This window comes from Muntiacus reevesi, chromosome 1 (assembly GCF_963930625.1).
Source record: "Muntiacus reevesi chromosome 1, mMunRee1.1, whole genome shotgun sequence".
Taxonomy (NCBI): domain Eukaryota; kingdom Metazoa; phylum Chordata; class Mammalia; order Artiodactyla; family Cervidae; genus Muntiacus; species Muntiacus reevesi.
In genome coordinates this window covers 20,293,290-20,306,755 of record NC_089249.1, presented here as the reverse complement: position 1 = coordinate 20,306,755, position 13,466 = coordinate 20,293,290, and the positions used below count along the sequence as shown (strand labels likewise).

General features: G+C 43.1%; 1 pseudogene; it reads left to right on the top strand.

Moving 5' to 3' along the window:
• Nucleotides 1-8,860: 8,860 nt before the first annotated feature.
• On the top strand, nt 8,861-9,172 carry LOC136170697 (NADH dehydrogenase [ubiquinone] 1 beta subcomplex subunit 1 pseudogene; annotated as a pseudogene).
• Nucleotides 9,173-13,466: the final 4,294 nt, after the last annotated feature.

Genomic DNA, 13,466 nt, shown 5'->3' with positions numbered 1-13,466 from the left:
ACAAGGTCTCCCTGTCCATCACCAACTCCTGGTGTTTACTCAAACTCATGTCCATTGAGTCAGTGATGCCATCCAGCCATCTCATCCTCTGTCATCCCCTTCTCCTCCTGACCCCAATCCCTCCAGCATCAGGGTCTTTTCCAATGAGTCAACTTTTCGCACTGTGAGGCTGCCAGGGTTAATACCATGACAGGCAGCCTGGACCTAAGTTTTAGCTTTCCCCGAAATGGTAAGATTCCCTACCCCCATCAGGTAACCTGGAGCCAGCCAATCAATATGCGCCCAGTAAGAAACAAAGGGAGAGCTGAAAAAGCCCGCGAACGCCCAGGTTTGAGAAAGCCCGCGAAAGTCTGTACCAATAGAATTGCTTTGCAAACATGTAACCAATCCGCTTAAGCCAGCTACTAATTGCTTATGCATATCTTATAAATTTGTGTAACAGCTTGGGCTCAGGGCTTTTTCTGACCCTGCACCACTGTGATCGGTGGGGCAGAAGGCCCTGGCTTGAGTCAGTAATAAACTTCCCTTTTTTGCGAGTTGCATTGTCTTGGAAGCCTTCTCTCTTCCCGCTCGGGGATTCGGACATTGGGCATAACAGCACGAGGTGGCCAAAGTATTGAAGTTTCAGCTTCAGCATCAGTCCTTCCAATGAACACCCAGGACCGATCTCCTTTAGGATGGACTGGTTGGATCTCCTTGCAGTTCAAGGGACTCTTAAGAGTCTTCTCCAACACCACAGTTCAAAAGCAACAATTCTTTGGTGCTCAGCTTTCTTCACAGTCCAACTCTCACATCCATACATGATCACTGGAAAAACCATAGCCTTGACTAGACAGACCTCTGTTGGCAAAGTAACGTCTCTGCTTTTTAATATGCTATCTACGTTGGTCATAACTTTCCTTCCAAGGAGTAAGCGTCTTTTAATTTCATGGCTGCAATCACCATCTGCAGTGATTTTGGAGCCCAGGAAAATGAAATCTGACACTGTTTCAACTGCTTCCACATCTATTTGCCATGAAATGATGGGACCAGATGCCATGATCTTAGTTTTCTGAATGTTGAGCTTTAAACCAACTTTTTCACTCTTCTCTTTCACTTTCATCAAGAGGCTCTTTAGTTCCTCTTTACTTTCTGCCATAAGGGTGATGTCATCTGCATATCTGAGGTTATTGATATTTCTCCCAGCAATCTTGATTCTAGCTTGGGCTTCCTCCAGCCCAGCGTTTCTCATGATGTACTCTGCATATAATTTAAATAAGCAGGGTGACAATATGCAGCCTTGACGTACTCCTTTTCCTATCTGGATCCAGTCTGTTGTTCCATGTCCAGTTCTAACTGTTGCTTCCTGACCTGCATACAGTTTTCTCAAGAGGCAGGTCAGGTTGTCTGGTATTCCCATCTCTTTCAGAATTTTCCATAGCTTATTGTGATGCACACATTCAAAGGCTTTGGCATAGTCAATAAAGCAGAAATAGATGTTTTTCTGGAACTCTCTTGCTTTTTTGATGATCCAGAGGATGTTGGCAATTTGATCTCTGAGAAACAAGTTTAAGGGACTACATCTTATAGACACAGTGCCTGATGAACTATGGACGGATGTTCGTGACATTGTACAGGAGACAGGGATCAAGACCATCCCCATGAAAAAGAAATGCAAAAGAGCAAAATGGTTGTCTGAGGAGGGCTTACAAATAGCTGTGGAAAGAAAAGAAGTGAAAAGCAAAGGAGAAGAGAAAAGATATAAGCATCAGAACGCAGAGTTTCGAAGAATAGCAAGGAGAGATAAGAAAGACTTGCTCTTTGCAGCGATCAATGCAAAGAAATGAGGAAAACAACAGAATGGGAAAGACTAGAGATCTCTTCAAGAATATTAGATACCAAGGGAACATTTCATGCCAAGATGGACTCGATAAAGGACAGAAATGGTATGGACCTAACAGAAGCAGACGATATTAAGAAGAGGTGGCAGGAATACACAAAAGAACTGTACAAAAAAGATCTTCACGACCCAGATAATCACGATGGTGTGATCACTCACCTAGAAGAAGACATTCTGGAATGTGAAGTCAAGTGGGCCTTAGAAAGCATCACTATGAACAAAGTTAGTGGAGGTGATGGAATTCCAGTTGAGTTATTTCAAATCCGGAAAGATGATGCTGTGAAAGTGCTGCACTCAATATGACAGCAAATTTGGAAAACTCAGCAGTGGCCACAGGACTGAAAAAGGTCCGTTTTCATTCCAATCCCAAAGAAAGGCAATGCAAAAGAATGCTCAAAGGACCACACAATTGCACTCATCTCACACAGTAGTAAAGTAATGCTCAAAATTCTCCAAGCCAGGCTTCAGCAATATGTGAACCGTGAACTTCCAGATGTTGAAGTTGGTTTTAGAGAAGGCAGGGAAACCAGAGATCAAATTGCCAACATCCATTGAATCATCAAAAAGGCAAGAGAGTTCCAGAAAAACATCTATTCCTACTTTATTGACTAGGCCAACGCCTTTGATAATGATTAGAGCAAATAAATCAAGGTAGGGTGTAAGTGACTTTATTCCTCTAAAATGGATATAGATCCATTCTACTGGTTGATCCTTTTGGGCAAGAAGTCCCATGGGAGAATGAAGAGAGGGGAGCACAAATAATTCTAAAGGTAAATCTAGTCTAATGCGAGTAAGAAATTGCTTTTGTAATTTATTTTGTACCAAATAGAGTCCCAGTTGATAATTAGCAATGCCTAAAGAGGGTCTAGACTTCCCTGGTGGCTCAAACGGTAAAGCATCTGTCTGCAATGCAGGAGATCTGGATTCAGTCCCTGGGTTGGGAAGATCCCCTGGAGAAGGAAATGGCAATCCACTGCAGTACTATTGCCTGGAAAATCCCAAAGACAGGGGAGCCTGGTAGGCTACAGTCCATGGGGTCGCAAAGAGCCAGACATGACTGAATGCCTTCACTTAAAGAGGGTCTAATCCAGTTTATATCACCTAAGAGTTCTGAAAATCATTTAAGGTTGATAATTTATCAGTACGAATCTGAGTTAGTTGGGGAGTAATATGTTGTCTATCAACAACAAATCCTAAGTAAAGATAAGGAGTAGAGATTTGAATTTTTTCGGGGGCAATGATTAATCCAGAGTTTTTTAAGCATTGTAGAGCTATACCAAACATGTGTTGAGTTTCTAAAACGGATGGAGCTGAAAACAATATATCATCTATAAAATGGATAACAAGAAAGTCAGGAAATTGTTTTCTCACAGGCTCAAGGGCTTTAGCTACATAGTACTGACACATGGTGGGATAATTCATCATTCCTTGAGGCAATACAGTCCACTGGTATCGTTTATGAGGCCTGATATGATTAGGATAAGGGAGAGAGAAAGCGAATCTCTCAGTCTAAAGGGTGTAGAGGTATATTTAAAAAGCAATCTTGCAAATCAGTAATAATAATGTGCCCAATTTTGAGGAATAGCAGTAGGTGATGGGATTCCTGGTTGTAATGCACCCATAGGTTTCATAGATGCATTAACTTTTCTAAGGTCTGTTAAGAGATGCCATTTGTTAGATTTCTTTTTTATAACAAAAATAAGAGAGTTCCAAGGAGAGCAAGATTCTCAATATGTTTCAATTCTAATTGTGTATCTATAAGTTCTGGAGCAGCCTGTAGTTTCTCTTTCATAAGGGGCCACTGCTCTGTCCAAATGGTCTCATCGTACTTCCAAGTTATTTTAATAATTGTATTATTTTTTAAATGAGCAATGGCCCCTAGGAAAAATGTGAAATGTAAATCTGAGTTTGCCATTGCATAAGTAAATCCCTTCCTATTAAATTAAGGGGTGCATCTATCACATAAGGTTTTAATGTTGCAGGTTGACCTTCTGGTACCTCACATGGGTAGATTTGAACACTTTGATAAACTTCTTGTACTTTGGTTTGAGAAATTTCTGCAGTTTGGTAAGAGATTTTTTTGTACAGGCCAGGATTTGGGCCAGAAATGTTTGGACATAATAGTAATATCAGATCCAGTATCGAGGTGACCAGAAAACCTTTTACCATTAATTTTGATATTTATATTCGGTCAGTCAAATTCAGATAACAATAATGTCCCTAAGGACTGTTTTTTTATCTGTACTGCCAAATCTGCCTGTCTGTACATCATTAGAGGAGTTAATAGAGATGTAAGGTAAAAGGAGTAATTGAGCAATTTTGTCCCCCTTTTTGAATTGCCATAAAATCTGAGATGACATCATAATTTGAATTTCTCCTTTATAATCTGAATCAATTACTCCAGGTTGAACAGTAATCCTTTAGAAGTCAAACTAGATCGGCCAAGTACAAGACTGAAGGTTTGTGGGGGCAGGGGCCCAAAAAGGCTGGTAGGTATTCTAGAGGGGACTGCTTGAGGGTAAAGGAGAAAATCATTTAGGGCTGTTATATCGATGGCAGCCCTGCCGGATGTAGAGGGTTTGAGGGAAAAGATGGATTTTGCCCCTGGTTTTTGTTGAAGGGGACCTGGGGAGGGGGGGGGGTCCCCTGCTTGGAGTTTCCCGAAATAGGTTTTCCTTCAATATCAAATTTAGATTTACACTCTTTGGCCCAATGCATTCCCCTATGGTAGCAGGGGCAGACTTTTGGAATTTTATTATTAGCTTTCTTAGGGCAATCCCTTTCTAAATGGTTCTTATCCCTGCATGTGAACCATCCCTCATTTCCCTTTTTTAAAGCAAGCAGCCATTGTTTCAGCTAGCATTTGCATTTTTTTAGTTTCTGATCCTAGGTTGCAACAAGCCTTCTAATAATCAATAATAGTCCCTGTCTCATGAATTGGGGCTATAGCCTTTTGACATTCCTGATTTGCATTTTCATAAGCAAGTAATTTCTCTAGTTGCCTTTTAGCTTCTTCTCCTATTACAGTATGGGAAATAGCAGTTCCCAATCTAGCTGAAAAATCAGCATAAGTTTCATTAAGTCCTTGCAATATTTTAGCGTAGCTACCTGTAGGTTCCTCTTGAGGAGTAATTCTATCCCAAGCTTCAAGGGCCACTGTTTTTAATTGTTCATGCAACAAAGGAGGGCATTGTATTTGAGCTTCTATAGCATCAAATTGTCCGGTGCCAGTTAACACTTCAGAAGTAATTTGGTTTTAGGGAGCGCCAACTCGAGCATTTTTGTTAGCATGATCTCAGGCTATATCTTGAAACTGAAACCACTTTGTCCACTGAAGATATTCTCCTGGTTTAAGGAGAGATTTTTATTAAAGTTCGCCAATCACAGGGAATAAAGGTTCCAATAGAAGACACCATAGCATTTAGAATTTCTCTAGTAAAAGGCGAATGTGGGGCATACATAGTTACAGTCTTTTTAATTTGTTGCATGTGAAAAAAGTTAATACCTTCGTATTGAGGTATTATTTGCCTTTGAGTGTTAGCATTTCTAAAAACTGGGAATGAGGAAAAACCATCAGCTTCAGAGACTTGTGATTGCAAAGCCAGCAATTCAGAGAGCCTCTGTCATGAAGGAGAGTGAGTAGGTAGTAATTTTTTGCAAATATGAGTTTGTGGTAAGGACTTATCATTATTATCCAGAAAAGTATTCCCAGTTTTGGTGTCACAGAGTATCTCAGGAGAATCATCAGAATCATTAGGTTCTAGAAAAAGAGAGACTTTTGGATTCGCACCTGATGGCAGAGGAAGAGCATTTGGAGCAGCCGGAGCAGGGCTTGTAGGAAAATTCTGAAATATTTTGTGTTGTTCTAATTGGGCCTTTTGTAAAGTTTCATCATCTAATTCATATTCATGTAATAAGCATCTGTCTGTTGTCGAATATCTGGAGGACTAGAATTGCCTTGAAATGGCAGAATTACAGCTTTGATGGGAGCCCACAGGGACCAGAAATCAATTGGAATATTTTTACTCTGTCTGGCGGCTTGTTCAACATTCTCTTTGATCCGATGCCAAATTTCTAAATCAAAACTGCCTTCATCAGGGAACCAGGGATTATGTTTGACTATTGTGTGACGGCAAGCCTCTACTTGTTGATGTGAAACTGAAAAGTCCCTGAATGTTAAATAAATGATGAAGTAAAGTGGAAAAGTGAGGGGACTTTCCAGCTGTTTGACCCATGTCCTTGTACTTACCAGCCTCAATTGGCCCTGAGTCACTCCGTCCGAAGTACCACATATACCAGGCCCCTGTTCTGGGCGCCACTTGTTGGGGTCCTTTAATGGACTGGAACCTGGTGGTCCGGAGTCGACGATAAGAAAGTGAAAGAAAGAAAGAAAGAGGCTAATATTCCTTGGTTTACGCAGCCATCCTTTGTGCTCCATGGAATCAGCCAGAAATAGAGGGAGAAAGAGAGAGAGAGAGAAAGGAGGACACAGGGACCCAAGTCTCTGGTGGAGCAAGGGTGCTTTATTGAATTCTGTAAGAGTATATATACCATAATACAAGGTAGCTTCTTCAGATAAAGAGCAAGAGACCAGACTTTACAAGTTACCAAGGAAGCAAGGAGCAATAGAGGCCATAAGGCCAAAAGGCGATCCATATCAAAAGAGGGTCATAAATAATTCCTATCACCAAATGGAAAAGCTAATGAAGGAGATCCTATGCAAGCATCCCATCTCTTTGATCTCTGTCCTGGGAGCGACTTGCCTGCTCCTCTTGCCCCTGACAGGGACTGATAAGGAACAGAGGGCTCAAGAGAGATAGGAAACAGCACACAGGAATCCTACTGTTAAACATTCCCTGACACCCCATGAGCGCCTTTCCAGGCCCCTTTGCCCTTTGCTCTCATCCTTACTCCAGCTGCCTGCCTCATTCACCTTCGTGCCAGCAGCACATGGCACAGTCCCCAAACATACCAGCTGCTCATTGTGTACTGGTCATACTGCTACTACTGAGTGCCACACCCATGCCAGTTCTAGACATTTGCTCACAGCGGTCTTTCTGCCAGAAACACCTGCTCCTACCAGTTGAAAAGTCATGTTCATCCTGTAAAGCCCAAATCTGGCATCACTTCCTCTGAGAAACCCCCCAGGACCCTCCCATGCATAGACCACCATTCCACACTCTGCTCCCATGGTACCTGGGAGAGGGACCTAAGTCCACCTCTCAGCCACTGTGTCCATGTCCTTCCACCTGTTTTGATCAGAAATCTCTAGGCTTGTCCCTATATCAGAGTTATCAGAACCAGTACTTTCAGGTCCCAGTGACTCACCTGAGGCTCAAATCCTTGGTGGTTAATGCCATTTGGTTCAATGTAGAAGCTTGTAGGATAGGCTGATAGCATGCTGTTCTTTTCGACCTTGGTTTATTTTTCCTTGATAACAGATCTCACAGAAAACCCTAAAACAGAAAGTCAGTCCTGTGTGCTGTCTGGTTCCCAAGCAAAGAGCCACCATAAACAGAGGGTTGAGTGTGTGTCAGGGTCTGAGTTGTCACTGTACATACATTTCTTATTTAAGTCTCTAGCTCTAGGAATTGTTGGATTCATGTTGCAGTTAAAGAAACTGAGTTGAAAATGTCCATAGCTTATAAATCATGCAGGTGGACTGCCATTACTTTTCTGCTTTGCCTCAAATAGAAGGGGCTGGAGTGAACCTGGACCCCCATGGAGTCAACCTGACCTTTCATCAGGGCTGCTTCATTCCAGGACATGAACCTGGGGCATCGTGGCCCCCTCCCCCCTCCCCCTGCTCCTTCACCTCCCAGGTTTGGAGGGAGGGACAGAGGAGTGTTGAGTATTATTCCATCACTTTGGTCTTTATATAACCCCATAATGCAGGCCAGGAACCTGATCTGATTTTGCAGATAAGACAGCCGAAAGGAAGGGAGTTGAGAGAGGAGCCAAGATTCAAACCAAATTTGACGTTGAACATTTAACACTTTGCCAATAAATGTTGTTATAGCCAAAGCTATTGTTTTCCCAGTATTAATGTATGGATGTGAGGCTGAGCAAGAAGAATCAATGCCTTCAAACTGTGGTGCTTGAGAGTCCCTTGGACAGCAAGGAAATCAAATCAGTCAATCCTAAAGGAAATCAATCCTGAATATTCACTCCAGTGAACTGATGCTGAAGCTGAAGCTCCAGTACTTTGGCCACCTGATACAAAGAGCCGACTCATTGGAAAAGATCTTGATGCTGGGAAAGATTGAAGGCAAAAGGGAAAGGTTGCAGTAGAGGATAAGATGGTTAAATACCATCACTGATTCAATGGACATGAACTTGAGCAAACTCCAGGAAATAGCGAAGGACAGGGAATCCTGGTGTGCTGCAGTTCATGGGGTTGCAAAGAGTTGGACACCACTGAAGGACTGAACAACAACCTTTCACCTGGTGAGGCAGGTGGAGAAATGCAATGTAAGGGAGGGGCAGCAAAGACCCAAAGATTGTGAATAGTGACTGCAGCCGTGAAATTAAAAAATGCTTTGGTGTGGTCACCACAATAATCTGAAGGGGGCTTTGACAATCATGTGGGAGCACGAAACTGTGGGGAAGAGGAAGGCTGACTGTGACCCTAGTGGAAGCAGCCGCCCATCAGAGCTCTTTCCCAAGGGTTCCAGGCTGAGACCTAGTCTTTGCTCTGCTAAAAAGAGATTGCTGTGGTGATTTTGGAGCCCAAGAATATAAAGTGAGAAGTCCTCCAGGCCCCTGGATCAGGCTGAGAAAGCAGGAGCGTAAGGAAGCCAGGAGTTGGAGCATCAGGAGGGCTTGGCCTGGGCGTGGTGTTTGCAAGTGTTAAATGTCCAATGTCAGATTTGGTTTGAATCTTGTCTTTTTTTTTTTTTCTTCTGTAAACTCCTTTCTTCCTAATTTTTCTCCCTAGTTAAAAAACTTTTGGATCCTAATTTAAGACAGGTAATTGAGTGGCTGCGCTCGCCACTGTCCTTTGTCGTAGGGTCGTTGTTGGCTCCGAGGCCACAGCAGTCATGATGAACTTACTTCAGGTTGTGCGTGACCACTGGGTACATGTACTTGTCCCTATGGGATTTGTCTTTGGATATTATCTAGACAGGAAGAAAGATGAAAAGCTAACTGCCTTCCGGAACAAGAGTCTGTTATATAAAAGGGAATTGAAACCTAACGAAAAAGTCACCTGGAAGTAATGGCTACAGCTGAATTACAGAATGTTCACACTTTTTAAATCATAAGAGAAATAAAAACACTCATTATTTAAAAAGAAAAGAAAGACAGGTAATTGAGCAATTGATTTGGATTAGAGGTTTGAAGCTGAAAAGCACTCTACTAGGTTCTAAAGCTATTGCAAACAAGCTTTACCTGGAGAGAGGAAGCAGATTCAAGTTCAGCAGATCCCAAAACAAGAGGTCGAGGAGTAGTGGGTGGGGTTGGAGCGGGAGCCCCAAAAGCCACACCAGACATCCTGGGACATGTGCCAGGGGGCACCAGCCACTTCTGACCTCCTGGCAATCAGGAGACCAAGGGAATTCTTGTCTGCTGTCACTGTTGTGCTAAGATATGGTCTTAAAAAATAACATCTAGCCCCTGTGGAAAACAGTGTGATGGTGCCTTAAAAAATTAAATTTAGTATCAGCCTATGATCCAGCAAATTCAGCAAAAGAACTGAAAAAAGACTCTGGAAGAGATATTTATACATTCCTGTTCATAGCAGCATTGTTCACAATGAACAAAAGGCAGAAGCAACTGAAGCGTCCATCAGTGGATGAACAGATAAGAAAAAAAAGCCATATATACATACAATGGGACGATCCCCTGGAGAAAAAGCCTTCCCACTTCCAGTATTCTGGCCTGGAGAATTCCATGGACTGTATGGGGTCGCAAAGAGCTGGACAACAATGGGCAACTTTCACTTTCAAATACATACAATGGAATTTTAGTCACATTGAAAAAGAAGGAAATTCTGACAAGTTCTACAGCATGGTGAAATTTGAGGACATTATACTAAGTGAAATGAGACAGTCACAGAATGATAAGCACAGTTGAATCTGCTTATATGAGGTCCCTAAGGGTAAGCAGGTCCAAAGAGAAAATTAGTATGGTAAATTCCAGGAGTTGTGGGAGGGGGAAAGAGGGGGTTAATGTTTAATGGTGGCAGTGTTTCTGTTCTGCAAAATGCAATATGTTCTGTGGAGGGGTGGTGGGGCTGGTTGCTGAGCTGTATACTTTAAAATGGCTAAAATGGTAAATTTGGTGTTATGTATATTTTATCATAATCAAACATTTAAAAAAAATCCTTGAAGAGCCCAACATTTGTGGAAAAATACAACAGCACCTCAATCCTTTACAATTTGCAAAACATTTTCACACACGTAACAATATATTGTACAACACCCAATGGTGGAAGCATTTATTAGTCCTGTGTCACAATGAAAACTAAGGTTCAGACTTGACCCAAAGTGGGGAAGCTGGCTGAAATGAATTGAGTGAAAGTCGCTCAGTTGTGTCCGACTCTTTGCAACCCATGGACTATACAGTCCATGGAATTCTTCAGGCCAGAATACTGGAGTGGGTAGCCTTTCCCTTCTCCAGGGGATTTTTCCAACCCAGGGATCGAACCCAGGTCTCCAGCATTGTGGGCAGATTCTTTACCATCTGAGCTGCCAGGGCAACCCAAGAATACTGGAGTAACTAGCCTATCCATTCTCCAGCAGATCTTCCCGACCCAGGAATTGAACTGGGGTCTCCTGCATTGCAGGCGGATTCTTTACCAACTGAGCTCTCAGGGGAAGCTGTCTGGTTTCTCTGAATCTCATTTTGTTATCTTCTCTGGGCTATGCTATTTCTCCAGCAGAAGAGAAATTCTTAAATCTTCAGATATGCAAAAAATATTATTTTCTTCTGTAAATCCTCCATGTTAGCTAGATCTGAGCCACAAACATTAGACTTGTCCACTAAACTTGTCCACTTTATCTGGCATATGAGGTGAGCCTGGTGGCCCGAGTCCCTAGTGGCCATAAGGAGCAGATCTGGTCCAGGTCAATGGGGACCCTCTGCGTGTTGGCCCATCAAGTGGTCAAAGTATTGGAACTTTAACTTTAGCATCAGTCCTTCCAATTAGTATTCAGGGTTGATTGCCTTTATGATTGACTGGTTTGAACTCCTTGCTGTCCAAGAGATTCTCAAGAGTCTTCTTCAGCACCACAGTTTAAGAGCATCAATTCTTTGGCACTCAGCCTTCTTTATGGTTACACTCTCACATCCATACGTGACTAGTGGAAAAGCCATGGTTTTGACTATACAGACCATTGTCGACCAAGTGATGTCTCTGCTTTTTAATATGCTGTCTAGGTTTGTCATAGCTTTTCTTCCAAGGAGCAAGATCCTTTTAATTTCATGGCTGCAGTCACCATGTGCAGTGATTGTGGAGCCCAAGAAAATAAAGTCTGTCTCTATTTCTATTTTTTTCCCCATCTATTTGCTATGAAGTGGTGGCACAGGATGCCATGATCTTAGTTTTTTGAATGTTGAGTTTTAAGCCAGCTTTTTCACTCTTTTCTTTCACCTTCATCAAGAGGATCTTTAGTTCCTCTCCAATTTCTGCCATTAGGGTGGTGTCATCTGCATAGTCCAGGTTATTGATATTTCTCCTCAGGAATCAAACCAACATCTCCTGCATTGGTATGCAGATTCTTCACTACTGAGCCACCTGCGAAGTCCACATGTATACATACACAGGTACATGTAAAACTGAATCACTTTACTGTACGTGTGAAAGTAACAGAATATTGTGAGTCAACTATACTTCAATTAGAAAAAAAAAAAAAAAAGAAAGAACGAAGACACTGCCTAATTAAGATAAATCTGCTGGGATCAAAGGTGAGCTGATGCTGGAGAAGGAGGACTAGAGACCAGCACCAGGGGGAGACTCTTCTTGCTGGGACAGCAAAGCCTGAGGAGGGCGATAGAGGAGCCTCAGATACTTCTCCTGGGCCTCAATAATCTTAACTCTTTGACTTTCTCCCATTTTAAAGCCTCTCATATTCCTGGCCTCTCGTCGCTAGTTCCCCTGCTTCTCTGTTCTGCCCCCAGTGTGTTCTTTAGTCTGAAATAAGTGGTATCTCCCCTCCCGTCCCTCTCCTCCCTTAGTCCAGGCTGCAGGCTCCTTCCTTTTCTCTCCCCATCTTCCACCTGCATGCATTCCTCCCCTGCTGGGCTCAGCTACAGAAATGTCAGATCCCTAACACCCAGCTTCATCAGTGTTGTCTCCCCCTGCTTTTCATTCTAACAAAGTGCTCTGAACCTTCACCTCACATGTGTGCCTGGTCCCTGCACTGTCCTGGGGCGGGGGAGTCAGGCCCTACTGCAGGCTCCCATAGGTGCTGGCGAGCTCTTCCAAATGCTTCTCCAGGACCTGCGCCTGCTGTCTCCGCCTTTCAACTGACTCTGTCTTTGCCCTCTCGTGCAAGTGCTTTGCCTCTTTCACCAGGAAGGACACACCCATCAAATGGAAGACATCTATAGTGACTGGCATGCACCATCTGGGCTCCTTCAGACACTGCAAGAGCTATCCTTCCAAAAGCTTTCCTGACTTTGCCAATCTGGACTGAGACTTGAGTAGTGGGCATGAGGCACTGAGAAGTGGCTGCTAAGTGTGTTCTGTCCGTAGTCCGAGTCCCCGGTCGGGAAAGAAGACTCTTCGAAACAATGCAACTCGCAATAGGGGAATTTATTACTGACTTGAGCCAGGGCCTACCGCCCTCAGCAGGTGTGTGAGGACAAAAGGCCCCGAGCCCCAGTTCTCTCAGGTATTTACTAGATCAAAACAAGCAGCAGGTAGTTGGCGCAATTGGATTGGTTACACAGTGGGTAGTTGGCATAAGCGGATTGGTTACACAGTTGCAAGGTAATTTTTGTTGGCCCTACGTGGGGCTTTCAGCTTTCCCCTGATAGGTTCCCTTTCTTCTGGCTAGGCATATGTTGATTGGCTGGCTCCAGGAGGCCTGATAATTATGTTACCCCGGGAAACCAGGCCTACTCCTACTCTAGGCTGCCTGCCATGGCGTTAGCCGTGACAGCCTCACATTTCCCCCCTGTCTTTATACTTTTGTAAAGGAATCTTTCTCGTCACCCTGTGAAATTGACTGATATTGTTGTCTCAATACCATAATTTGGATGGTATTTAGGCGCTCTCTAATAAATGAGACCAGACGGTTTAAAATGCATGGACCAAAGGTCAGTAACAATATTAATATTATGAGTGGACCCAGGATGGTGGAAATCAAAGTGGTCAACCAAGGGGAGCGCTGAAACCAAGATTTAAACTAGCCTTGTTGGGCTTTTCGTTCTCTCTTTCACTGGGCTAGTCCCTCTCTTACTTTCTGGAGAGATTTTTGTACCACCCCTGAATGGTCGATATAGAAACAGCATTTTTCTTCCAGTGTTGTACATAATCTTTCTTGTTGCAGAAGCAACAAATCTAAATCTCTCTTATTTTGTAACACTACTTCAGGCAAGGAGCTCAAGGATTCTTGGAGGTGCGAAATGGACTGTTTCCGTA